Below are 27,722 nucleotides of genomic sequence, written 5' to 3'. Positions count from 1 at the left end.
TTATGTTTTTTCCAACAGAGATATTTTAAAGAGGGCTCATGCTCTAAATCCACACCATACCCAGCCTTGGTCACCCTTTAGCTTTCCTAAACCCCAGCTCTGCGCAGTAGTTTGGTAACTGCTCTGATAGCCCACACTCTTCGGGTGCCAACACCTCTACTGCGTGGCTGTGTGGAGTGTGTGTAGGGGGCATCTGTTGGCTAACAAGAAACACAAGCTCTACGAAACACTTCCAACAAGTGCCAAGGCCCAGCGCAGCCCTCCTTGGTTTGGTTTAGTCCCTTTGCACTCTGCTGGGCTGCCTCAGGGTGCTTCCCAGGGTGCTGTGGCAGCAGTGGCTCCCTCACCCCAGGCATGCACCCCAGGCAAGGACTGCTACCCTGGGACCCGGCGGGTCAGTAACACGCCAGGGAAGGGCCCGGGGGAGGCTGGTAAGGCCGGGACAGGCCGCAGCCCCGAGGCCACCGGCGCCTGGCAGGAGAGGCTCTGGGCCAGGCAGGCGGCCGGGCAGTCTCCGCAGGGCCGGGTGGCAAGGCAGGCAACCCCGGCGCAGACTAGAGGAGCCCTCAGGGCCCGCAGCAACCCCGTGCGAGGCGCAAGGGCCCCACGGAACCCGCCCAGCCCCGGCAGCCCCTCCGGACGCCGCGACCTCGGCCTTGGGACGCCCTGAGACAGCGGCCATCTTGGGGCTCCCTCAGAGGCGCGGGAGAGCCGGGCTCGGCCATTGGGGGAGGCGAGCGGTCCCGGTGACGTCATCACCCCGCGCCCGCACCCGCTGTAGGGGGGGAATGGTGGCTGCGGGGGGGAAGCTTCGTCTCTGCTTCCTGCGTGGGCCGAGGCTGCCTTCTGCCTTCTTTCCTGGCCACATGGCCCCTCTCCTCGGGAGGTGCCTGTCTGGCCCCGGGTGGGGTGGAGCAGGTGCAGAGGAGCCTGCAGTGGGGAGGCCTGGCGGGTGAAGGGAAGGGATCCCCTCCGCAGGGGGTGCCAGGCTGCCCCTTGTAGCGCCCTTGGGTCACCTCATAGCTCGTCTCTCGGGGGACAGAGGGCAGCTGCAGAGAGAGGAGAGCTGAGTGTCTAAACAGCACGTCTAGGGAGGGACGACGAGTGGGCAAAGTTTCCTTCCCATTTGTGTGGATGTGGGTGTGGGGAGAAGCATTGCTGGCTCACAGCTGCTCCTAGACAGGGCCCTTTGCCTGGCACAATGCTGGTGGCTCTGTCTCCGCTTCCTCTTGGCAGAGCTCTGTATGCTCAGGCATGCTCTTTGCCTCTGAGAAGTGGTGGGAGGAGTATGGGCACGCTCTTGGAGTGAAAAGCAGGTATGAAGAAAACCTGTGGTCGCTCCATTGTTGCTTCTGCACAGCTGGTATCGTGTTGGTTTGGGTTTTTGACAGTGCTTTGCTTTCTAAGCTCAAGGAATTCATGTCAACTCACAGTACCACTGTTTCTATGTTGGGGAGTGAAATGTGGTATATGGGTAAAAGACCATCAAATCAGAGCCCAAGAGCCTCGTAGGTTTGGGGAGATAACTTTAGGGTGACTGTCAAGGAAAGAAATGCTGTTGGTGAAAGAGAGGGAGTGAATTTTGCAAAATTGTACATGGATGTCACACACGATGACAGAAGAGCTTAAATTACACATTGATGTGTAGTGTAAACCAAAACCAAGTAACAATCATCTGCTAATTCTTTTCCTGTTCATGTGAGGCAGCCCCTCTCAGAGCTCTTACTTGGTGTAGTTAATGATGCACCTCTTTAATTGGAAATAAAGTTCAGGGATGAAATGTTTATCAAGACTATAGTATTGCTTCAGTGGAGATAGGATTTCACTTTAAGTGTCACAGCAGCTCTTTTCTGAAGTTTTGAGAACACACTAACGTATTGTGGTGTGTTAATTACCATGTGTTGTTTGTACCTATGATTTCTTCTGTAAATTCTATGATTTTTCTTGTTTAAATGACAGTGATGAAGCTCATCCTTCAGATTAAAAAAACCAAACAACAAATTTTGATTTTTCTGGTTTAACTCATTTTTATGTAGAAACGGCCCTAAAATTGCATTTGGACCATTGTGAACTGGCTCTCAGAAGAGATGGTACAGAGAAGAAAAATAATAATATTTACAAATAGTTTAATTCAACTTTTATACTGGACTTACTACAGTGTGTGTTACTTTTCGTGCTAACACCTCTACGGGTGTCCAGACCCACCCCAAATCTTCTTCACTTACTCTGCCATATGGCTGCTACAGTGCTTCTTATCCCTCGTAAGAATGGTTAGTATGTCAGTGGCAAAATAGAGGCTCACTTATTAACTCCAGATATTAGCCTATAGTCAGGTACACGCAGGTGTCTGGCACTTGCATGAATCTCTGATGATGTTTGTGAACTAAAGGTGTGGTTAGTTAAACCTGATGAGACTAATTTGCAAGAATGCTTCTGAATGGAAATTTATGCAGATACAGGTTCTGGTTGTCCTCTGATCAGTCTTCCTCCTTGAACACAGGACTAAAAGGCACTTCCCAAATCCAGTCCCCTGCTGTTGAGACATTCTTAAACTTTTCAATCTCCCTCTTAAAACTAATTAGGTTATTTTCCTTATGTTATTCCCACTGTGAGGCTACACCATACTCTGAGCTCTGATGGCTAGACACTTTCTAGTTTCCAGTCTGAATGTATTCATAGCAGGTATAATCCCTTTTGTCCTTGTGCCAAACTCTTGCTTTAGTTTAGACACTTCTCCCTCTGTAGTGTTTAGCCTTGATGTCTTTGCAGAGCGCTGTCACATATTGTCTTTTCCTTTGCTTTTTAGGTCAAAGAAGGCAGGTTCTTTTACAATCTTCCCTAACATAAACACTGCAGGAACCCATCTCAGAGCATATTCCAGCTGACGTTAACCTGTTTTTCAGATGGATGACCAAAATTACTCAGTCTGCTGTGTAATGCACCAATGTTTTAGAGAAAAGCATTGGCAAATCTTTATCTCTCTTATCTCTTCCTGGTACATTTTAGGGTAATGTTTACCTTTTCCATCACTCTCTCACACCAGTTACTAGTTTTGAAATCATTGTCAGCTGGCAGTAAATACACCTGTGGACTTCATTTGCTGTAAAATGCAGTTAGTCAGAGTCTTCAGTGCTGTTGGGCTTCAGCTGTCCTGTGCTGATACTGTCTAGGACTGTGGAGTTTCACAAGTATTTAGGAGCAAACAAATTAAAAAGATAACTTCAAGATGGAAAACCTGTAATAGATCTTTCTGGGTTTACCTGCAGTTTCTCACAGCCAGAGTGGTGAGTCAATGGATAGAGGCTATCCTACCTGGGCACGATTCTCATGGTGGCTTCAATGCTTGCTTCTGGTTTGAATTGAAGGCATGCTGTGTATTTAGGTATATGTGGTTTTGTTTCTGTGTTTTCTGGTACATACTGGATGAGATTTATCCCTGATAGATGCCTAGAAGGGAATTTGGTATTACTAGTGCTTGGTTGTCTGTGTTCAGAAAAGGATTGTTTTTTTCAAGGAAATAAATTGTATTTTAGCAGCAGTATGGAAAAGGATAACATTATATAGTCATCTAGAAACTTAATTTGAGTAATGGATATTATCTGATGGATTTGTATGTGTGTGGTACTATGTAGGCTCAAATTAAATAAAGAGAATACGAATGAATGTCTATCACAGTCAGTTAATCTTGAATTGCTTTGAAACTATTTGTGGACTTTTAGAAAGTGTCTTAAGGTGCTGAGAAATTATATTCCTCCAGATTTGCAGTCATCTTCCACATTTATCCTCTGGGTAGCAACTGTGCGAGGAACTCATTATCTCCCTATGCAGACATTAGGATTTTGAAGGGATATTCTTTATTGGACATGATTAATTTTGAACTAGAAAATCACATTACAATCACATCACATTTTCTTGTAAAAATGGAGTTCCATGGATTTGCAGCCATGCTTCAGATTTATCTGAAAATGTTGAAGTTCTTATACATAAGTAGTGACCTTTTTAGGTATAGAATATACTTGCAGATGAAATACACAAGGAGTATGTTTGAAGAACATGTGTGGCATGTATGTGTGCCATGTGTTGTGTGCACAAGTGCTCACCCATCTGTCATCACCCCTGTTCTGTTAACAGCTAATCTTGGTTCTCTGCTGTGGATGTAACCATTGTTTCACAAGGTACAGAAAATCCCTGCTTCGAAGAGAGAGCTGTTAGGTAAAGCACAGATAACTCCTCATGAAGATCTAGGACTAGAAGGGACTTCTTGGGTTGTCTTGTCCTATCTCCAGCTTTAGTTAGGCAGTCAGTTCATAAAACTTCAATGCCAGCCCTCCAGTACTTTCTCTTGTGACACTGGTACTGCTTGTTAATCCTTGACTGTTCAAAATGTTATTCTAATTTCTGATCTAAATTTATTCATGGAGATTTGTGGCTTTTGTGCCATTTCTGGACTTTAGCTTTTCTTTTCTATCCCATGTGCTTGCCATTTTGATGTGCTTATAAACAAAAATCTATGCAGGTTTTGTCTGATTTTGTGTGATCGTTTTTCTGTTTTCCTGACCATCTGAGAAGCACTTAACGCACCTCTAGTAGATAGACCTTGTCTTTCATCAGTGTGGTTGACCATTTATTTTTTCACAGCCCTCTAGATTGCAGTTCATTACAGCCCCAGGTACAGGAATGAGGAAGCATCTCCTGAAATGGAAGGACAAATGGAAAAAGTGCTGGGTTTATGTAGCACAGAGTATGTTTACAGAATTCACTACTACAGAATGTCATTGAGAGGGAGAGCGTTGTGGTATTAAAATAAATAGAATAATGCTTTTTATCATTCTGGAGTTTTCTTTTGAATATTTTCATTAATTCTACTGGGTATATTGATCTTCTGTCTGAAGAGGACACTAATTGCACTGGTTTAGTGTCCTATGGGCATGTTATCTCAGAATGCATCCCAGTCCCTATGTATTGCATACGTCTTGCCCTTTCATTTTGAGTGGCTGGAGTTGTATCATAAAAATGAGGTCCTAAAGAGATACAGATCTCGGGTCTGGCTTTCGACAAGCTGATGGGTTCTCCTGAAAACTACAGGTGGGAATCTGTTACTCTTGCCAATCTAATTGGTGTATGGAAGAGAATCAGACCCTACTCCTGGGTCTGATGTTACACAGTTTTATAGCAGCACCTAAAACGTGAGGTCTGAAACCTCAGAACGTCACCCATTTACTGTGTAGACCCAAGTCAGTCTCTGCGTCTTTGTGTTTCAGCTCCTCATCTATCAATCAGGAGTGGTGTGTCTGCTTAGATTTTACATTTCTGTAATCAAAAATGTACTCGCATAGCCCCTGGCCAAAAGAGTCCCTTTGTTCTTGGCTGTGACCACTGGGCTCCAGAAGAGCAATATTAATTGTGAACAGAAAACCTTTCATGAGTTTTGGGGGCGAATTGGATGGGAGTTTTAACATAAACCTTGATGTAGTTTTGGAACAGAAGCCTATTCTTGGTCTGGCATCAGCAGCATGCTACTTTTGTGTTGATGTTCCTCCATCCAGGTTACCACTGAACTGAGTTGCCATGCTGCAGCTAGGTAACCTTTTCATCACAGAAGAGTGATTCAGTGGGGTAAACAAATGCACTGAGGTAGTCCCATGGTTAAATACCAGATGATAGAAACAGTTTCTCTTGACTATGTTATGAGTGTTGACCATCATGGTTTGGGGCAAATTGCTGAGTCTATGAGAGAAAGACCAGTGTGCTGAAAAGCCATGTTTTTCTCCATGGTGTTTTCTATTGAAGTCAAACTATTTTGCAGGGAGACCTGCCAGAAAAGCTTAGCTCACAGGTTTCATCCAAATTAGGATGAATTTTCATGGGACCAGATGCAGAGCTGAATGGGGCCCTGTGTCTAATCAGCCACTGATGCGTGCATCTGCCTGCTTCATAACCTGGCCTGTGAGCTCCTCCGATGTGCACCGTGCTGCCAATACCTATGTACTGGGCTTCACCTATTTAATAGTGCTTTTCCTCTTGGCTGGTGCTCAGGAGTTGGCAGTCTGGCTCCCCTCCATCTCTCCTTGGGTGTAGAGCTGGGCACTTTCCATTCTTGGCTGGCAGTTGGGAGGTTTGGCAGAGGTCTCTGATCTGAGTAAATATATGTGAGGGCATCTCTTCGTTGCAGAGCTGTATGGCATTGCCTTCCCTAATCAATAATGAAAGAAAGATCCTAGGACGTGTGGAAATGTGTCGGGGGTCAGAAGGTGAAGGATGTTGTTGTCACGAGCCGAGAAAGATGTCGGGGTTTTTGTGCACACTATTCAAAGGCTGAGTTAAAACAGTAAGTCACTAGGGAGATATTCTAGTAAAACAGCTCTGTCTGTATACATAAAATTTCCAGCCCCTAGTCCATGCAGGTAGTGTTCGATGAACTGGTGATGAAAAGGAATTAGTTGGCTGGTAATTCATCTAAAAGATTGGCAGAGGATTTTACAGGCTTACACCAGAGCTGGCTGGAGACAATAATCTCTTTTCTTGAAGAATGCTGAGGTCCTGACGCCCAGCTCGTTGGAATGAAACCTGAATGCTTTTTAATTCTCTGTGAGAGATTTTTTTTTCCCTCTTTGGTTTTTGTTTTTAGGAAGGAACAAAATGTTTCATTGTGATTTTGTCAATGATTTTGATATAATGGATTAAAAGAGTAAATGTCTTCCAAATCCCAAAGCCTTTTAAAAAGAAGAATTCCATTCAAAACACATCAGAGCTGTTTTCTCCCCTGAATTTTTGCTGAAATTTAATTTTAAGCAAAAGTTTACACACTTCAATGGCAGTGTGGGTTCCCTTGCAGCAATGATGTGCAGTGGAGAATAACTGCAAACAGGATTTTTTTTGTCCAGTTACAGTTTATGCTATCCTGGAGGTGAAAGGGGTGGGGGGGAAAGGTTTGCATCCACTTGGCAGCCTTGTACTGTGCCAAAACAGTGTAAAAAGGCCTCGGAGTGAATAAGAAATGAGAAATCTTTGGTTTTTAACTGCCCCTTGATGAGAGAGCAGGATTCATCGATGCCTTACTGTAATTTTACGATTCCATTGCAAACTGTAATAGTGCAGCAGAGAAAGAAAGAGGAGGTTAGTACAGTGCAACGGAGCAGGCTTTGGAGAGGAGACTTTTTCTCTTGGCTCAAGGTTCTTGTGTCCTAGCCTCCTGACATGACTGGAAGGAACAGAGACTTAAATGGCAGCTGTTGAGCTGCCCGGAAGCTCCTGTGGGTTCTGTTTCATCTTTCTTTTTCTAGTCAGACAGAAATGAGACCTCTTGCCATCCACAGAACCCCCAACGACTGGTCTGTCATCCATGGCTAGCACTGAAGCTCAGCAGCCTCCTGACATGCACATTGGGACCCTTGTTGGCTCAGGTCGACGTTCACTGACTTCCCTTGTAGAGGGGGAAAGGTGTACTGTTGTTTGAAAAGAAACAGGTTCATCTGAAGTGACCTAATTTAATCTAGGATGCTACTGTTAGCTGTTGGATGTTGTTTTGTGATTCCTCAAATTTCAAGGGGGGAATCGGTGATAGGGCTTAGACCTAGCTGTAATCTCCAGTGCCCAGGAGATACTAATCTATGAGGAAGGGTCTGGGCAAGCACACCTGGTGCCTCAGGCACAAAGGACATGTGGCCCCACGGAACAAAATACTTCATTGGGAAACTGAAAGGCTCTACAGTGCTCATTTCTGGGTTGGCTGCTGGCCTGCAAAGTGGCCTTCAATAATTCACTTTTATCTCTTTGTTTACCCCAAATGTGTGATGAGGAAGATACTACATTATATGTTCTTACTGAGGAATAGCCCTCTGTAATGCTGGCAGTTTTATTTTCAAGAGTAACACCAATTATAGACTTTATTGTTTCAAAGATGTGGTTTGGTACCATGAATTCAGACGGATAGCTTATTGCTGAAAGTGTTTTGGTTTTCATGCATTCCTGGATGTCAGTGTGTTTTATAGAAGCATGCAGTAGGTGGACACTAGAGGGCTTGCTAGCATCCTTCCCTCTGGTCCCATCTGTGCAGATCAAGAAGTTGATCTGTTCAGTGCGGTAAATCAGGGAGCCTTCACTCAGGTTCTTATAAATGGATTTAAGTTTTGAGGCAGGGGGGAACTGAGCAATATAGAAGCATAAGGCTCTGCTCAACCTCCGTCTCAGATGGTGTTGTGTAAGAAAATTCTGATATTCCCAAATACTAAAGCTGGGAGAAAGGCTAACTTGTTTTTGGGACAGCCTGCGAGCAGCCAGCAATTGTCTTCCACTTATTCACTGAGCACAGTTATTCACCAGGTTACTTCCCTTAATAAGTCTAGGTCCATAGTTTGTTTGTGTGTGGTTTTTGTTTTTTTTTTTTTTTTACCTCCCCACAGCTTATATTCTTTCACCAGCATTTTCTAAATCTGAAAGAATTGGTTAATTTTGTCTAATGACGTAAATCTGTGTATTTGCCCTCACTGGAGCAATATTGCTGTCATCCTGTTTTTTGAATCAAAATGAAAAAAGCTTTTTTTGATACTGAAATCAGTATTGTCAGTGTAAAGAGTTAAAATAGCATAAATCATACTCCTCGAGTCTTGAGACAAACTATAGAATAATTTTTTTTTTTTTACATTTTTGCCTCTTATTGTTAGATTTACCAAAGTTCAAATTTTAAAGGGTTGGGCTTTTTTTGCATCTCTGAGATCTTTTAAGGTGACATTCTTAGGTAATTCTGTAAATATAGTCCCAGAAACTTGAGCCTTAAGACAACTCTTTAATATTCTGGAATATCTCTACTATAGAAAAACAACATAGCATGGAGGTAGCACAGAGCTGTGTACTCAGATTCTGCAGACTGGATTTCTAAAATTAGGTTCTGAAGTGTATATTTTGATAATAATTAAAGATTTAGGAGCTTCCTTTCAGTCATGTTCTGAAGAAAAACTTCATGAAAGTCTGTTTCTGCTTTTCACTGAATGGTCTTCCTAAGCTACTAGCAGTTACTATTAAAGCCTTCATCTAACAGTTCATTTATAAATGCCATTGAAAAAATAAAGGAATAGAGTGATAGATTTTGCAGTTTTATATCAGGATCTCAGCTTTCATTTAAACATTGATTTCTTAGGGTCTGCAATTAGTGATTACTCTTTCTTTGCGAGTGTGGTGTTAATATTGCTCATACAGCTGTTGTATTAATACAGTCATTTGGCCATGTTACCCCTGCTAGACCTGCTGAGCTATCGCTCAGACTGAGTAGGATGGAGATGCCAAGCTGTCCCTTCCTGAAAGGAGTTCGTCAGTGGTCAGGTACTCTTGAGGTACTAGCATCCATATTTCCACATGCTTTCCAAACTCTGCAGACTAGATGACTTTCATTTTTCTCTGGGGAAGAGTAAAGTTGTGTTTATCACCGACAAGCAACCAGGCACTGTACCGCAAGACAGGAAAGCAGAACATTTGCATTTGAAATGTGCATGTGTGCAAGCTGGGTGCAATTTCCTGAGCATGGGAGTTTGGCTGTGATAATCAGGTTTAACATCCTTCTTGGTTGTTTGTTTCGTTTGGGGTTTTGTTTTTGTGGTGCTTTTTTTCCCCTGAAGAGGTTAGGGGCCTGTGACAAAACTACTTAATGTGAAACAAAAAGATCAAGGAACTCTGTTAAAATCAGTGGTGCCTCTTTACCTTTTTGTGGTTTTTAGAAGTCTGATTTTTAATTATGTCCAGGTTTTTAAAATTCAACTTCTTTCAGAACAATGTTGTTTTGTTTAGTTTGAATTCAGGTGTGTCAGTGACAGAAGAGATCGTGTTAGAGGGAGAATCAGTGTTGGTGACATGGCAATGGGAAGCAGTGAGGAAAAAAAAATCTAAAATAATTGGTTTCCCCTTTCTTGGACTAAACCGGAAATTTCAGTTAATAGGTTTGACAAGTGATCTAAAATTTAGAAGTGTTCTGCTAAAATTATATGGGACACATCCATAGGTTTGGGGGTTTCTTTTGCTTTTTTGATGCATCAAAATGAAGTAGAAGAGCCTCCTAGTAAAGAGGGAATACTCAAACAAGACCAGGGCTCCAGCCTATCAGTTAAAGCACCTGTGTGGAAGAGAGGGACTGGGCTCTCATTTCTGCACTAGCAGCAGTTCGTGGGTTTTATCCAGTAAATGTTTACTGTAAAATCCAAAGCAGTGCTGGAAGCACTTTTTTTGTTGTTGTTTTTTTTTTCTGGGAGTTGTATCCTAACCACTGGACTATGAAGTTATTCTTGCTTTCTTTTTGCGGTGAAGAGTCTTGAATTCCTCTGCAAGAGACTTGAGGTGTGCCTGTGGCTTTGTGGCTAGGAGCTCTCCCGAATCCATCAATCTAGAAGGGATGAGCCTAGGTAACCAGCCAGGCAGCTTCTATAGCAGAATAAATCAGGAAGATCAGGAGGTAGCAGCGCTGTAACCATTTCTTATCTGGCATTTCAGAAGACCGGAGTCAGTCCTGCTGCAATCTTTGAAAGTAAGGAGTTAGGAGTAGGATTGGGGCTGGGGATTCAGTTAGTGCTCCCCACAGGTGTTCAAAGGGAAGAAGACACCGGAATCACATGTCAGTGAGGAGACCTGTCCAGCTGGGTGATGTCAGGTTTGCTCTGAGATTGCCTGAGAGACAGTGCCAGGTCCTGGATCTGAATGGGGCAGAAGCGCTGGGGTGTGGGGAGGGGAGGTGTTTCTGGGTATGCACAGGCACCTGGGGAACTTCCAGGGACTTTCTAAAGAAAGAAAGAAAAAGGGGAGAGGGGAAAAGTGGTTGTGGAGTTGAGTCTTTCCAAGATTAGGCAGAAGCTTCCAAGACTTTTCAGAACTACAGCCTGGACATGTCATCCCATCCTGTATACAGACTTCTCTGGGGTTTGCCTGAGCCTCAGTTGCCCCTCAGGGATGTTTTGATTTCATAGGATTTGTGTGTGCACATACACAGTAGAGAAGTGAACTGACAAATCCGAGCAGCTCCATTGCAGACAAGGAGGCAAAATGCCTCCCTTGGTGATAGAGAGTAGGCTGAGAAGGGGAGAGAAGCCTGCTAGCAAGAGCAGCCAGTTTCTCCTGCAAAGGAGACTGGAGGGGCCAGGAGGCAGCAAGGAAGCAGGTGGGATAAGCACAGCAGCGAAGCAGCCCGAGAAGGCTGCTGAAGGGCCAGGGCTGTTGGAGACGAGAGGCTGGTGCAAAAAGAGCAGAAACAGGGGAAAGGAATTCTTTCACGGCTGCATCTTCACAGGCTCCATCAGCCCCGGGAGGGCGGTAGCACTTCCTCCGCCTTACAGCACCAAACTCTTCAAGTGCATCTCTAACCAAATAAAAGTTGCCAATGGGAGCACTGCAAGCATAGGCTTTGTTTCAGTTAAACCTCCAGGCAGGCAGGATGATTGCACTAGCAGTTAACTACAAGCGTTTAAGCATTTAGTTGTGGGTGATATTCAGATTGCCTGAGTAACTCTGTAGTCCGTGGAGGTGAGAGGACCTTAGGATAGGCAGGCTCCAGATTCAAGTGTTGTGGGTCACTTTTCTAGAAGTCTCCAGCACTCTCCATTGCCTGTAGGGAGCCTGGCTTACACCAGGCAGTGTGACTATTGCCATGTGCTTTCCCAAATCAGGGGGAATATCTGATCTCAATCTGGTATCAACAAACTGAAAACACAAGAACTTTTATAGTGTGGCATACCTAGGTCTGGACCATCACTGAACCTATTCTAACTTGCTCTTTTCACTCATGTTTTAAAAAAAAAAAACAAAACCTAACACACCACACACCAAAAAAAACCCCAAATGTTGTTGTTTTGGGTGTGTTTGTGGTGGGTTTTTTTGGTGTTTTTTTTGTTTTTGTTTTTTTTTAATAACGGCATCTCCTGAGGTTCAAAGTGGAGCAGTGAGCACAGATGACTGCCATGTACTCTGCTGGAGATTGGGTTATTCGCAAGATATACCCTAGTCATGCCACTATTTGCTCAAGTACGCAGTGCTTTGTGCGGCACGCTTGCCTCGAGACGGTGTTTCCAGCCAGCCTGTCTCACCCTGCCGCTGTTGGCTCTTGCTCCGCTTTACCCACTGTCTAGGCTGTTACTTAACACTATGTTTGACTGGTTTAAAAACAATTATATCACTGGTTCCCCCCTTCAGCGTGTAACAAGAAACCTTCGACCACAGCGCCGGGGAATAAGAGGCAGAATGGCTTTGAAAGTTAATGTGCTGCCAACAACCAGCCTTGCAGCAATGGGTTAAGCGGGGCCATCACTATAGACTGTCACTCACCAGACTTTTTTTTTTTTTTTGAGTTGACCTGCTAGGATTTTTCCCTCTCCTCCCACCCCTTCCTCTTCTCTTTCTTTATTTCTCTTTATTCTTTTTCTCAAGTCTCTTTTGATTTCATGCTGGCTTTTTAAATTGAGGATAAAGTTAATTCACCGCACAATGCCGCAGCTGGAATGAAATACGGCCAGTCGCCTGTGCGGAGGGGAGGGCTCCGTGCTGGCTGGGGGTGGCTCGTTGCATCTCCTAAGGCCACTACGGGCTGTCGCTGATTTATTGATAGTGCCTCTAGCGACAAAGCAAGAAGTTTACTAATTATGAACATATGGTTCAGCTCATGCTTGACTCAGCAGCCACCTTGCTAGCCTGGAGCTGCCTAGGTGTTCAGAAGCAGGAGAAGAGGAAAGTTTTGGGTGGAAGGTGTGGTCCAAAGTCCCACTGACAAGCCAGAGGGAGACTTGCTTGATCCTAATCTATTCTTTTTGTTAGGAGGCAGCATGCTGCTGTCGGGAACAGCTTGGTAATAACGGATTTGTGGCCTCTAAGTCCTTGTGGTTATAGTTAGCACGCGACACTCGGTCGGCTCCTTGCATGCTCTGTACTTAATTGGTCTCAATGGTGGGGTCTGAAATGAGACGGTAGTTCAAGGTGCAACACATGCTATACCTGAAATTGCAGCCTGTGAGCTGCCGCACAGATGTCAGCTTTTTACCAGTGGGCTTACCACTGGGGACCCGGAGGGTCCGTACAGAAAGGGACAAGGGATGTCTGAGAGGTCCCTGCAGATTTTCAGTGCTTAATATGGAATTAATTAGAGGGACATTTAGAGAGAGAGTGTGAATGGTAGAGGAACAAGGAGGGAGACGTGCACAACTTGTTAGGAAGTTCATCAAGGTGGATTGCAATTTTGTCTGCATTGAGTGGTCAGCATGCATAGTCTGGACACAGGAGAGTATTTAATGGGAATTGATACCAGCTAAAGGGGGGAGGAGGGTGTCTCTTTCTGTCCATCTGTTGGTCTTTCGTAAGTGAATTGGGCTATGCCGCAGGATTCAGAACAGTGTAGTTAGAAGCTATTTTTTTTCATGGACTTACATGGTCTCAAGGAAGAGTGGGCTTATTGCTGTCCAGACTTTTAAAACAATTTTAGGGTTCTTACAGTTTGCTTAACTGGAAATGCTGAGCATAGAAAGATAGCAATTTTAATAATAGCCAGCAGAAAGAACTCCAGAGATTAATGATTTCACACAGCCAACAAATGGGTTATTTTATGACTATCTAGGCAAAGCAAAAGTGGGCAGAGAAGGCAATCTGTATACTGGGGTGCATTAGCAAGGCCACAGTCAGCAGGTTGAGAGAGATGGTTAGTGACCTCTACTAGGCACTAGCAAAGCTGCGTCTGAAGTACTGCATCTAGTTTTGGTCTTCACAGTGCAAGAAAGTTGTTGACAAACTGGAGAATCTAGCAGGAGAGCCACTAAGCTGGTCAGGAGGCTGGAGCACACGAGGGTGAGGGAGCTGGGTTTGCTTAGCTTGGAGGAGAGGGCTAAGGGAGTCTGGCAGTCTTCCACTGCCATGGGGGAGTACAGAGAAGACAGGCCAACTCTTCTCAGACATGCATAGTGAAAGGACTCAGAGTGGTCAAAAGCTGGGACAAGTTATATTCCAGCTAGATATGAGGGGAGGGAAAAAAAAAAAACCCAAACATGATAAGCTAGAGAGGCTATAGAATCACCGTTCCTGGAGGTTTTCATAACTTGCCTGGGCCAGATCCTGGGCAGCACGATCTAAATTTGAAAAGGACTCTTAATTTTTCTATGACCAGGCTGCAGCTGGAGCATGGCCCAGGGCCTGGAACAGTGAGACATGGCTCACATTCTGTCATGCGCTGCTGTGCTGGCTGGCTCGTGGCTCCGGTGTCATACCACGATGCACATGGCAATTATCATTGTCGCTCCTATAGTATAATGAGTTAGAACAGTTAATTAGTGGGTAAAGTCAATCTGTACACAACAGCGTGGAATATAATTCACTGATACAGCAATAGCTTTTCTTAGCAGAGGCTGTGCTTTAAGCTGTAGTTAGCTGGTTAGAGCAGAAATGACTTTTGAGGCTAAATAAGTGCTCGTACCTCAGCTATTTCTTATCACCTCCTGTGAGAGGATGCTGCAGCTCCAGGTGAGTTGGGGACCAGAATGTGAGAGGCCCCCGTGAGACCTCACGCTGCTGCTGAAGGTGGTTTGAGCTCACCTGGCTGACTGCACTGCTGCAGGTTGGAAGCGCTGATTCAGATTCAGGGTATTGAGATGTTAATCTCTAGTTAAGTCATCTAGAGGAGGTGGAGGGATAAATTCTCAGGCTATTAAAGCTGCTCTTACAGTGGATTTCTGACCAAAGCCTTGCTTTGTATTTGGCTGTGGGGACCTTCTCTGGCTGAAAGCTTTGCATGCTATTTAACCAAATAGGAATAGGATTTTATTGAGATCCCTATGTCAGCATCTCTGTTGTGATATATACATTAGATAAAGAACTGAAACTAAACGTTCAGGCTTAAATTCTCAATAAATTCTCATTTGTATCACTCTAATAGTGCGAGAGAGACATCTGAAGGAAGCAGCACTTAAGCCCAGCATAACACCTTATAAGTGTGTCTGCATGGTGCAAAACAGCTTTGGAGGAAATAAGAACCAGGATTTAGTGCTTCCCTGTTTCAAGATCCAGCTCTGCTCTGTTCTTTACCCAGCGAAGCAGTGTGGGACAGTGGACACCTTCTCAAGGCAGTGTCATCATTCCTCACTGCGAAAAACAGTGACTGCTTTGGTTTGTAGCAAGTGCAGGTTATTTCAAAAGATGAGACCATGTTCATGAAAATTCAAAGGAATTGGGCTCAGATTTGAAAGTGTCTGGATCAGTCAGTGGTTTTGTACCTAACTCAGAAAGGGAGCTGGGGATGAAGATTAGGATTTAGATCATGATCCAGAAGTCCTGTAAATACTCAGGAACATGCAAATTTGAAGTCCAATTTCAGACTTGCTGCCAGGGAGATCTCATAGCTGCCAATTTAGGAGGAGCTTTTCTGACTTTAGTTTGAAGTTGTTGCTCGAGGGCAGACCTGTATCTGAGTACAAACAGTTATTTAGTTTAGCTGGTGCCAAATGGAAATTGGGTAGCAGTGATCGTGGTTTTCTGGGCACCGTATTTTCTCTGGAGTTGGCCGAAAGGGGAAAAAAATCTAAGCAGAACTCGTAGTGCCAGCGAATGAGACCAGCATGTACGGATCAAAGGCAGAGACACTCTGTAGTGAGTCCCTGCAAAGTGAAAACTTGTGTTCTCTGCAAGTAACACTGTGTTCCTGCTGGAGCGTGTGGGGGACTTGGAGCTTCTTTACTATGTGACTTAATAAAATGACTTGTCTCCTGGTGCAGATGTTGCACAAACGTTGCTACACCTGTAATTTTATACTCAAAAGCCTATTTCTTTGTCTGAGAAAGCTTTACATCACTATGGACAAACTCTTTAGGTGTGTTCCCATATAGAATTCAACAATATTTCCCCGTCTGCTAATTTCCTTTGGCTTCCCAGCTGAAACTTGGATCCGTGTCACAACGCTCTTGTTTCGATACCAGTTGCTGCTCCCTTTCCCACCAAATGCAGATGTAGCCATTAGGATGACTTGCGTCCTGCTGCAAGCAATATGTCCGATCTTTGCCCTACAAAGGTATTGTTTAAAGGGCTCCGAAGATTTTGAACAAACTGGCCTGGCAGGGGGACTTTCAACTTCCCCTCCCTTATGGGCGCAACAGCCTGTGTTTGTAAACAGAGCCTTGGAGGAGTAGTGGGAGCCACTGGAGGACTGTCAGCTCATTACTTGGATGTCAGCTCCCTGCCGGGGATGGAGGCTAATGAGTCATCCTGCCTAAAGAGAATGGCCCTGCGAGAAAGGCAAAGAATTGGACAGCAGTAATCACGTCTACGGAGAAGCCCAGAGCCTGCCTGTTGGGATAAAGGCAGAGCAGCATTTGGGGACAGAGGGCTTCCCTGTTTGGATTTCGTTAAACAGAGATTAAGCAGGTTCTCAATGTGTAAAGTTGCGATATTATTACTGGTGCGTGTGTTTAAACGTGCTCATATGCATGGGCAATGGTCTAGTATACAACGTAAACACTTTCAGTCCATATATTTTGGTTGCCTTTGTTTTCTGAAAAAATACATAATCATCTTTTAAAAGTAAAGAAATCAAAATGATATGTTAACAGAGAGTTTAATGCAGGAAATGCCAAAAAGGAATAATAAAAGGAACATTGCAATCACTACTTCAAGTTAGGAAGTTACTTTTTTTCTTGTGAAAAGATAAGTCAAAGGTTAAGTCCTTTTTGCTGAAAACTGTCTTCTAAAATGATAAGTTGAAAAAAAAGTGAAGTTTTTTGGAAGTTAGCATTTCGTACGTAAGTTCATTTTATTTCAAAGAACATTTTGACTGAAAATATTTCAGCGTAGTTGCATGAATAAATAAAGGGATTTTTATTTATATCTTTTTCAAGAGGGGAAACATGAATGAGAGAAAGATTGGATATTGGCATTAAGTTGTATAATAAGAGCATAGGTTACCACTTAAAACTGTTTTTGCCAAAGGAAAAGCTAATAAGAGAGAAATAGTCAGACACACACAGAAAGGTAATATAAAGGTTAAAAGGATCATAGAAAAGATGGCTGTAAGAAATCCTGGGAAGCCAGTAGGCATGTCTGTATGCCCTAAAATGAGCTGCTCTTTACCTAAGCTGTGCCTGATGGGTGTTTGCCTAGCCAGCTCTTAAAAAAGAGAAGAATGGAAGATCTCGTGCCAACCAGTTCTAGCATGCCACTGTTCTTACCTGCAGAGATTTTTCTTGATGTTTAATTTAAACCATCCTTGTTGCAATTTAAGTCTATTGCTTCATGTCCTGTGCTCGTTGAACATAAAATTAATTCCCTTTCCTCTTTCAGCAACTTTTTCCATATTTGATACCTTCCTGAAATCTTCTTCAGAGCAAACACCACATTATTTTCTTCTTCTTTCATGGTATCCAGATCCCTGATCTTTCTAGTGTCTCCCCGTAGGACTTTCTCTATTTGCTATTTATTATTTCCTGAACAACCAAGGGGGGTGAGGGGGAGGGAAGGTAAAACAGGACCTGCTGTGAAGAGACTTTGTTAGCCAGGAGAACTTTTGTAGGTAGGAGCTACCTGCTAATTGGAGTGTCAGGGAGGTGGAGATGGTGCTGGATACAGCCAAGCCACAATTGTCATCCTAAAGTTTCAACATGTCTCTGTTCTGTGTGGCCTACCCTCATCTTGTCCTCTAGAGCACATAAGTAGTGTGCACCGTGATCCTATTATAACTCATGGCAATAGCACCAGGAAGACTTGTATGCCTCAGTGCTCTTAAGTCATTCAAAAATGGCAATTCATACGGGCTGACAGCCAACTGAGTAAATGAGGTATTGGCTTCTCTCCAGATTTATGCAACGTGCTGGATTTTATCAGTGCTTCTCTGAGGTTTTCAGTATAGACAAAAAAGCAAATAGGCAAAGTGGTGTTTCCCTTGATCTACAGTCATCTGTAGATACAGTTCAAAACTGTTCTGAAACAGCTGAGGAAATACTTTGTCTAGTTTCTAGAATGGCTGAAATATTGCATAGTGACCTGGAACTATGGGACTTCATGGACAGGGGAAGTCTGTTTAGAAGGCTGTAGATCCCTCAGTGGCTGTGGCAATCATAGGAACTCCTGTTTGCTCTGGACTCCTGTTTATGCCTTCTAACGAGGTGGTTGCTTTGGAGATAAAGATTTCTAATGAGCCAGTATGTACAAGAAAAAAGACAGCTTGCAGAGAGCTGGAGGGATAGTGTAGTTCCAGTTAGCCAAGGGAGGATGAAGCACCGTGTCACCTTCTTCCAGAGCAAGAGAGAGTCACGTTAGCTGGATAGCACAGTGTATTTACCTGGCTGCTGCTCATGCTAGAGCTGATCTGTGGAGCAGAATCAAAAGGCTGTCAATCCTGCACCAAATTAAAACAGAATCATGAGAATTAACGTGCTTTATAAATGCGGGTTAAGCACACTATAAGCACACTGTAATTACAGTCAGCTGCCTGGCTAGTGCAATCCAGTAGCACTGAGCTTAGGAATTAAGTTGAATATACAATTAATAGGAGCTTATATTAAAGGCATTAGTAGAGTTACAAAAGCTTTGTAACAACAGAGTGTGACCCAGCCTTGGACACAAACAATGGGGTTTTGTGTGTTATAATTAGCATGCACAAAACCTCCCCATTAACTTGACAGTTTTCCATTTGTTCTTTAAAGAACTGAGCAGTGCAAAGCACTCTTGGCCCATCAGAGATGGGAGCTGTGCAGTCAGTATGGAAGTGTCAGGGATCTCAATGTTGTCTCCCTTTGGGTAGCTTGGGCAGTGTCAGCTGAGATACCTGACAAAATCATTTACCTACAAGGTCAAACTCTGCCCCTACACTGCCTGTGCATGCCTGAGTGATACCAGGACAGGCACACAGAATTGCAACCAGCCCTCTGAAGAGCTACTTCTCCTTTTTCTCCTCCTTACTCACCTGAAACAAGTGGATCTCAGTGCAAAGAAATATTTTGACCTGTTGCAGGACCTGAGAGTTAAGGGAGAGGAGCAAATGCAGAAGGAGGGAAGGAATTTTCTCATGCATGAGCTAAAGTATTAGAAGAAATCTTGCATTGAATTTAAGACCAAGATGGCAGTATTTGTGATCTGTGAGGGCTGGCATCTTTGAGATCGCTCTGCAGGTCTAGGATAGTGCTAGAGAAAGCTTGTACAAATTAAAGGTAACAAGCTGCAGAGGTTGTGTGAAGGAACAGATCTATGTAGGACATCTGAACCTGAAGAAGGGGAGAAAAGCAGAACTTGAGGACTAATGGAAAGCCCTTTGGAGGCAAAGAATGTTCAGCAGCAGTTTACTTGCTTTGAGTCCCACATGCAGCTTAAAATTCAGATGAGACTTAACATGTAGTCTTTTGGGGGCACGTTATCTATGTGACTAAGGTGGAGTCTGATGGTTAAGGGTGAGGAAACAGATTTGTGTTCATCTTCAGCTCAGACAGTGTGTAGCTGTGCTAATTAGCTACTGAGGTACTCCACTCATGAGACTTGCATCACTAGTGCCGCTGATCTCTGGGACAGGGCTGGCAGTGCATGCAGACCTGTGGCAGTGAAGGACATGGCAATGCCCTGTAGTTGCTAGGGTTTAAGGTATACAGACCTCAGATCTACTCCCTTCATCCACTAAAGACTGATTTCTCCTCCTGCATTTCACTAGGATACCTGTGATAAGATTCCTTCCCACTAAGGAGAACGTCCTTTCTTAAGAGAGGAGAGATGGCTAAGATGCAGTAAAATGCCTGACAGGGTCTTTCTGTGCTAGGACAAGCACCTCTGAATCTTGGTAGTCAGATACAGAGATCATCTACAGAGTAGCACACAGTACTTCCGCCCAACCACTGACTCTTTATTCCTCCTATTTGCTGGAATTAAAATATAGTCAATTCCTAACTGCAGGTCCTTCATGGGAGAACCTCTTTTGAGATTATTTCACGCTTAGGTTGACGTGTTTTCCCCCTTAAGATTTGGCTTATGCCTAATGCCCCTCCAAAGCCCATCTGTGTTCTCAAGGGAAGCTCTTCTCTGTCCCTTTTTGCTGTCATCCTGCAATTTGGGGGACAGGCATTAGTCCCAAGGAATGTTATTTCTGTCAAAACTTCTCTGCTGCGTGGCTTTGTGTGTGGACCTGAACAGCGTTCTAGTACTCACATGAGACAGAAGCATCTGTTTTTCAGGGGTTGGGTACCTTGTAGATAAGATGACACTACTTTTCCTATTTAAAAGGGCAGCCTTCTTTTGCCCCAGGTTTCAAAATTTTGCCACTTGCAAAAAAATTCTGTATTTCCAAGTGGCTGCACAGAAGATCAGAATCATTGGATGAAAATAGTTCCTTATTGCTTCCTTTCTTTTCTATTAACTATGCAGTCTGTGCTGGAGCTTTTTATAAAGCACGCATTACTAGTGGCTCTGGCTTTCCTGTAGTGCACTAATATGTTATACAAATGACATCTGTCATGTTTGATTTGTTCTGGTGCTTAAGTTTGGCGAAGAATAGCTCTCACTTGTGATGGGAAGTTTCGAATGTCTCCCTCTGTGTTGAACTGTCCTGCAATTTGTTATGGTCAGTAAAGAGGGCTGCTCTTTGCTGAGGCTAAAATAGAAGTCCTACTAATGCACTAATTGCTAGTACTAAATACAAAGGCAACGCTTCTAGAAGTTCCTGAGCTGCAAATTCCTTGCGACTAGAAAAGTATATGGCTGAAGTATCGCCCTGCTCTTGCATTCTTTTCTGGGCATCCTCTACTGGCTGCAGAAGACGACAGATTGTAGAGCTAGATGGTCCATTGGTACTGTTGTATCTACAAAGTCGTAAAGATTAACTGATTAACTTTCACCCCTTCTGCTCAAAATAAGGGCAGATTATCCAGCTGTGTGGTGTCGTGTTGCTTAATTTGTCCAATGTTTGCCCCATCTCATCCTAAAGGTGGTGATAGCTGGAGGGTTAATGTTATCTGGGGTTTTGCCAGTGACGAGTTAGAAAAGATGACTAAAAGAAAATGTGCCAGCATAGACAATTGTTTGCTGTCATATTGTCATCTTGAAAGGTGAAAAAACTTAAAACATCAAAACTCTTATTGAGTGACATTTTCAAAATTAAATTAGAAAATCTAATTATGATTTGCTTCTTATTTTGGTCTACCCTACAAATCTGCTTCGGGTTGTCTTAGGCTGTGTCCCTCTGTGCCACCTGGTTCTTGGCTATCTGTCACATGTTACTCCCTGCCCAGTGTCACAGCCTGTACTGGGGGTGCAAAGGCTTTCTCCTGTGCTGTTCTTATGACCTCAGTTTCTCAGTTTCTGCTAATTCTGCCTTTTGTTCTTTGGTGTTGACATAATTAATAATTTTATAAGGCTATTTGGCAGATGGTTTGCATGAAGCATAAGCAAATAAATTATTCTTGTTTTGCTTAGAATTGTAGGGGAAAGCAATGTTTGTCTAGATATACTCTGGGCATGTATTTTTTATTTGAACAGTGTATGTTTTTTAATATCTGTATATATGGACACAGGCGTATATGCCCAATCAGTTTTGTCACACACTTGTGTGCACTGCTGTTGTGTGCCCTGCGCCCAGATAGATTTCATACACACGGTCTGACCGTCTGATTGTTGCTATTATGCTTCAGAGTATGTTTTAAAAAATAATTTCCTGCCACATTCCTGACTGTATTTGTAGGCTGAGTTTATCCTCTTCCCTGCTGTTCCATGATCTGCCCCTAGGTTACTAACAACTCCAACAGACAGCCTGGCTCATGCTACCTGCTGCTTAGACGCAGATTAACTCGCTACCAGCCATATGGACTACCGACTTCACAAATTCCTCTCCTTTTGCTTTCTGCTCTCAGAAAAGTTAATGGACAGTTTGCTGGTAAAGAAAATGTAAAACAAAACCCTAAACCTGTGACATAATCACCTGGGCTTAGCACAACTGGCCCCTCCATCTGCCTTTATGCTGGGATTTGTGCATATAAAGCAGAATGTGGTGCTGTGTGCAATGCGGGTTCATACTGGTGACTTTCCCTTATGGCATAGGTACTTGTTTACAATACAATGGAATTGGACAAAGGCGTTATGCATATATTGCACACATGTAACCATATATAACTTCATATTCTTAAAAACATCCCCATTGTGGGGTTGGGCTTTAATCAGTAGTGACTCTTGTGGTTGTTTCTTAAACATTATTAGTCTGGCAGACCATGTTTCAAGGTGATTTTCACAGTGAGTTTACAAGATCCATATTGGGAGGGGTGGATGTGAGGCCAAAAACCCAGAGATTTTTCAGGAAGTTAAGATGCTGTGACATAAATAAGGAGAGGGCTAGAAGAAGGTCTGTGTTACATTGCTAGTGTTGCATCTCAAGATTTTATCAGAAAACTGCACTTTAATGCCAAGTGCTGACTTTAGGGTGCCCTTTCTAAATATTGTTTACTGTCTGCGTTTTAGAGGTGGGGAGCCAGGATGCTCAGGAATTACTGGGCTGTGTCTCAGAAGTGCTCAGGGCCAGCACTAGCAAATGTTAGTGGTGTGCTCTGCTCCTACCCTGTGGCTGGACCTGTTGTGCTTATGGATCCTGTCCAGACTGAGTGAGCGTCAGGACTGAGTCCTGATTGACTCTGCTTGGGCTTCTTGCCCTCTGGGGCAGATGAGGGCATCCAAAAGAGATGATAGCGTTCGTCTGTGCTCTCAGAAATGTGCCATACTGTCTGAGACGCAAGTGAAATGTGCCTTAAGCCACCTCAGGCAACCACTAGTCATGAAATACCCTTCTATCACTGAGGTAGTCTTGTATTTAAGACTTAGATTACAGACACACCGCATCCAGTCACTTGTGAATTACAGTTTATATCGGCAGTTTGTAGCATATGTTTATCTGCAGTATGTGCATTCACGTACAGGTAATCTGATACCTATAAATATGTCAGATTATCATATTTATTACTGTTGCTTGGATATTTGTTTTTGCTAAAAGTTGGATCCTTAATTTAACCCTAGAGTTAAGACTTACTTTGCATCCTAGCTTGCAAGCATTAGCTTATATAGTCTTTATGTTCCTCTTGTAAAGGACTAAATGGTTATGGAAACGCAGAGTACTTAAGTTAGCCCATTGATATGCAACAATATAATTGGCGTAACTGCTGTGACAGTTCCAGCAGTGCTGGGTTTACAAATGTATACTTTCCTAAGTGCTTCTGGAGGGGTTTATTCTTTGAACATTTTGGCAAATAAGAAATTTAAAGCTTTAGGAAGAATCAAGTGAAAAACACAATGTAATATAAACTGTTTAAAATGGAAATAGGGTTTTTTTTTTAATATTCTCTGACTTTTAAATAGGAAATATAAATATTTTTACAGTCTCTTTGACTTTCCCATGTGTGGCGCACCATAGAAATTCAAAGCTATCTTATTGGATCTGATCCAGCACTTTACAGGCTACCACTTTTCCTCGTTCGTCCCCAAAATTAACAGTTTTGCTAACATTTTTTGGGTTCTCCGAATTTTTCAATCTTTGGAAAGAGGGAAGAAAAAAAAAAGTCTTCAAAATAAAAAGCAACAAAGTATGGCTTCTCCAGTGACAGAATGGAAATTGGGGTAGAATAAAAGAAAAGGAAGACACTCAAGTATCGATAGTTCTTATTTTCCAAATGACTGAGGGGTTTTCATCAAAAGATTTCTAGTGTTTCGAAAAAAAAATATTCTTTCCAAATATCACAACTTATGATTACATTTTGAGCTCTCTTATTGAACATCTGTAGAAGAGGCAGGCATCACGTGTGAGAAATACTGAAAAAAACATTGGGAGTTTCACATCAGATGATGTATTCAACTTGTCTGATGCTTTGGTTCCTGCCTTGAGCTGTAGTTGCTACTACAGTAACATAAAATTGAAGCCAGAATCCGTGCTTTTAATTGAATGGGATTTATAAGTGATTTTTAAAAAGTGATGATTGTTCTGAAAGAGTACATGCATTTTTATATGCTACATTTTGTAAGTGCCTTTAAGTTATCTGTACAGTCAGAGACAAGCCTTTCTCCTGGTTTTATGCGAGCTGGTAACAGAGAAATGGGATTAAAGGAATGAGCTGGTTCCCAGGTAGATTCATTGAATGATTCTCCTGGAAGTATTGATGCTTAGTCTTACCTGAATAGAGATGGGTAGAGCTATCCCTCATTCCTGGGATGCTGGGGAGCTAAATATCTGGGGACATCCATCCTCCCTACTTGCAGACTCTGGGACCACAGTATGTCATTCTCTGCAGCTGGATGGATTTACTTGTGTGACTGAAGAGAAGGATTTTGACTTTTCTCCCTCTGAGCTTAATGATGAAAATCCCTCACTTTGTCTCAAAACTAGATGAAACATTTGTGGTGTTATTTAAAATGGGTGGGACTGTCCTTTGACTTCCCTGTATTGAGCCAAACGGATCTCACCCCCTTGGGCCTGCACGGCTGTTCTGGCTGTCTGAGGAAGCAGGGCAGAGGCAGGCCTGAGGGCAAGATAGGTTGGGAAAGAGGGAATACAGATGTCTGTCTTCAGTCTTTGGGATATGGGAATTTTTATTTAGTTCTAAGGTTTGAAATATCTCTTCAGCAAGGAGGGAAACCCAGACAGTGGCCCCAAGGTGCCAACCTGTGGTGTGGCTCTGCAGCCGGTGCAGTAGCGCCCAGAGCTGGTCGAGCAGCAATTCATCTGGTTATTCCACAACACGAGCAGTGCATGAGGAGAAGCGGTTTGTTACTGTTTGCTGTGCTCTGCATGCCTTACATGCACTCTTAACTGACTGATGGCATGGTCAGAGGAGTAGACACGATGTACAGTTGTAAGGTCTTTCCTTCTCTGATAATACACATTCAGCTTGAGTCCTCTGTCCCATCCTTGTGTAATGAAAATTTCTCAGCAGGATGGTGACTTGTGCTGTGGCCCCAGGTCCTTGGGAGGAGGGGCAAGGGGGGAGGAAGAGATTTCTGTATCAGCAAATACCTTGGAAGTGGATGCAGGATATTTAGTGAGCACGTGCAAGCCGCCATGAAAGCAACAGGGAACCAAAGCCTTAATGAAACCCTTTGACAGGAGGGTAAGGCTGGCTGGCGTGGTCACTGGTGCTTAGCTCGGGTGCAGACGCCAGCCAGGCCCTGCTGAAATAATCCTCTTAGGGAAAGAAAGAGTAGAAAGCGTTTCCATCTGCTGCATGTTCTCTTTGGATGCAGCATTTGCCGTGTCCAAGTCTTCTACATTTCTCCCTGTCTTCTGTCTCTGAGGCATAGCAGGAGATCTTAGGAAGGGAGAGGCACTGAAAGTTGTAGCCTTCCTCATTTGGATCTGGATGTAAGCATGGATATGGGAAGGAGAACAACAGGAATTGGTCTGCCTCCCATGAGTCACTTTAAGTATGGACTGGGAGTCCTTACAGCCTGCCTTGCTGCCTTTGTACGTCTGTGCTTTATTCCTCCTGTCTTTCTTCTCCAATGCTGGATCACACTGTTTTTCTCTTGATATGGTTGCCTCCTTAAAGTTCTCATGTGGAGTCACTCTGCTTTCCACAAGCTGTCTTCTAAAGTTCTGATGATGGTTTCGTACCTCTTGGGACTAAACGAATGCTGAGATCAATATTCCAGGATACTTCAGTTCTGGTACCAAAATCCCGAATCCAGCCACTTGTGTTTTAATGGAGGGAAGGATGCTCTGATCTAAGTCTGAATTTTGCTAATCATAATCTGAAACAAGCCGCCTTCACTTTTTTAAGAAGGAATTGCAAAATTGGATTTCCCACCAAATTTGAAGAGCCTGAGCAGAGCTTCTCTCTGGCCACTATGAAACACAGACCTGGGTTGATATTCGGTGCCTCAAGAATCTCTCAAAGGAATGTCTAATACTCAAAACCCATGGCTAAGGGTTTGCCGTCTTCAGTCTAAAAGGACATGTTCAGAGAAAGAATCAAACCTTCACACCCTGTTTTTGTTTCCACGCCTGATTTTTATTTTTTATTTTATGTTTTGGCCAATCTTTGACACTTACTTTGTGGCATTAAATTAAAAGGTTTTTAGACTAATGGCATACAGCGTCCGTGGTGCACTGTGTGCTTGCCATTTTAGGAGAAGCTGGTCTTAGTCATGTGGTTTTTGGTCTTTGTACTGGCCAGGTCAGGTAGAGGAGCAGCATGTTTATTTCAATATTAAGCTGTCAGCAGATTATAGCAATATATTGTAAGGAAAAAGAGGTTCCTGAACATTATTAAGTCTTTAGTTTGGGATTAGGAGGTTTTAAGACAGATTTAATTAAACAGAGCAGGGACACCTTTATGAACCTGAAGTTGGGGTTAATTCACTCCCCTAATATGCTCCATTTCTTGGTTATACAAAGATGAAACAAATTCCACGTCCTACCTGGGGAGCCCTGGATGGGAATGTGAAGTTTCATCTCCAGACAGTTCAGCGCCCTGTCAGTGAGGCCATGATTAATAACCATGTCAGGGGACTCTTGGTGATGGAATGAAATGAAATCGAGCCATGTCTAACAGTGAGCTGGTGCCACGCAGGGTGCTTTCATGGAGATGGTGGTCCTGGCTGAATGGACCTGATAAAAGAGGCCCTTCAGAGCTGCAGCAAGATAGGGGAAGAAGAGAGTGGGTTCCAAAAGTCGTCAGGAGCTCATGATTAATGGAACCAGAGATAAGTGTTTATTTAAATTTGCCTTTGTACTTGGCATCTCTTGGACTGTGATGAGCCCCTTTACTGAAAAGTAGTGAAATGGATCAGATGCAATTAGAGCTTACCCCAGCTGCCACCACCACGGTAACCAAACACAAACAAACCCTTTTCAGAGCTGTCTTGAATTTCTGATGGTTTTTAAATAGGTGCTTCCCACTTTTGCTTATTTCTGGACCCCATGGCTCAGTGTTCAAGTGGCACAAGATTTGCAGATGAGAACACTGATTGTGTTACACCTGGCAAGCTTTTCCTCTGTAAGCCTGTATTGATACAGATGCGGACCTTACATATGTGAGTTTCATGCCAAATGCATAATAAAAAAATAAAACATGAGAGTATTTTATCAGGAGAAATGAATGAATGCATCTGGATATTTGGGGATATTGCAGTGAACTTTGTGTTTTGTAGAATCACGTGTTTACAGAGCTTTAAACCCAAAAGGGACCGCCTTGCCTCTGACACCATATAGCTTTGTCAGTTTTTGTCTTAGTTCTCTCGACATTGAGGTTTTGTACGTGATTAAAACATCCTCTCCCAAAAGGCGCTTGCCCTGATTTTGAGTTACTAGGGGAGGGGGTCGCTGTGTGAGAGACAGTTCCAGTGTTTAACCAATGTTGTTATTAAAAGTTTTCACCTTCTTTCCATTGTGTGAGCAGTAGCTTCCAACTGTTGAATGAAAGATCCTGTATGTACCTGGAACTGGAAACTTGCTCACACGTGGCTGTTGGTCTCATCCCAGTTGTCTTTTTTGGTAAACTGAACAGACTGATCTCTCTCCGCCTCTGCCAGATTGCAGTCCCCTGTGTCTATAACCAGTTGGTATTATTTTTATACTTAACCCACCAGTGTCTCCCCAAACCACAGCCCCCCTGTTTTTACACAGAGCACCCTCCTTCTCTCCACACATCCTTAACTTTAACTTTTTTCCCTTTTGTCCCAACAGTGTAGGAGGAATTTATGTTGAGTTTCTTGCCCACTGTGTTCTCCAGTTCCTTCTAAGCACCGCTGCTGTCCAGAGTATTGTACTTTCCCTCAAT

The 27,722-nt window shown here is 43.4% G+C and overlaps 1 protein-coding gene across 2 annotated transcripts in view; it reads left to right on the top strand.

Annotated features, from left to right (window-relative positions):
- The first annotated feature begins 3,169 nt into the window (after window positions 1–3,169).
- OSTN (osteocrin) overlaps window positions 3,170–27,722 on the top strand; it is a 109,892-nt gene continuing 85,339 nt past the window's right edge. For both annotated transcript variants that reach the window (XM_050902491.1, XM_050902490.1), the window contains exon 1: window positions 3,170–3,284. The gene's annotated coding sequence lies outside the window, so the exon portion shown is untranslated. The remainder of the gene's footprint in view (window positions 3,285–27,722) is intronic.

This window comes from Gymnogyps californianus, chromosome 10 (genome assembly GCF_018139145.2).
Source record: "Gymnogyps californianus isolate 813 chromosome 10, ASM1813914v2, whole genome shotgun sequence".
Lineage (NCBI taxonomy): Eukaryota > Metazoa > Chordata > Aves > Accipitriformes > Cathartidae > Gymnogyps > Gymnogyps californianus.
The sequence above is the reverse complement of the archived record's forward strand: the minus strand, read 5'-3'. Positions and strand labels throughout refer to the sequence as shown.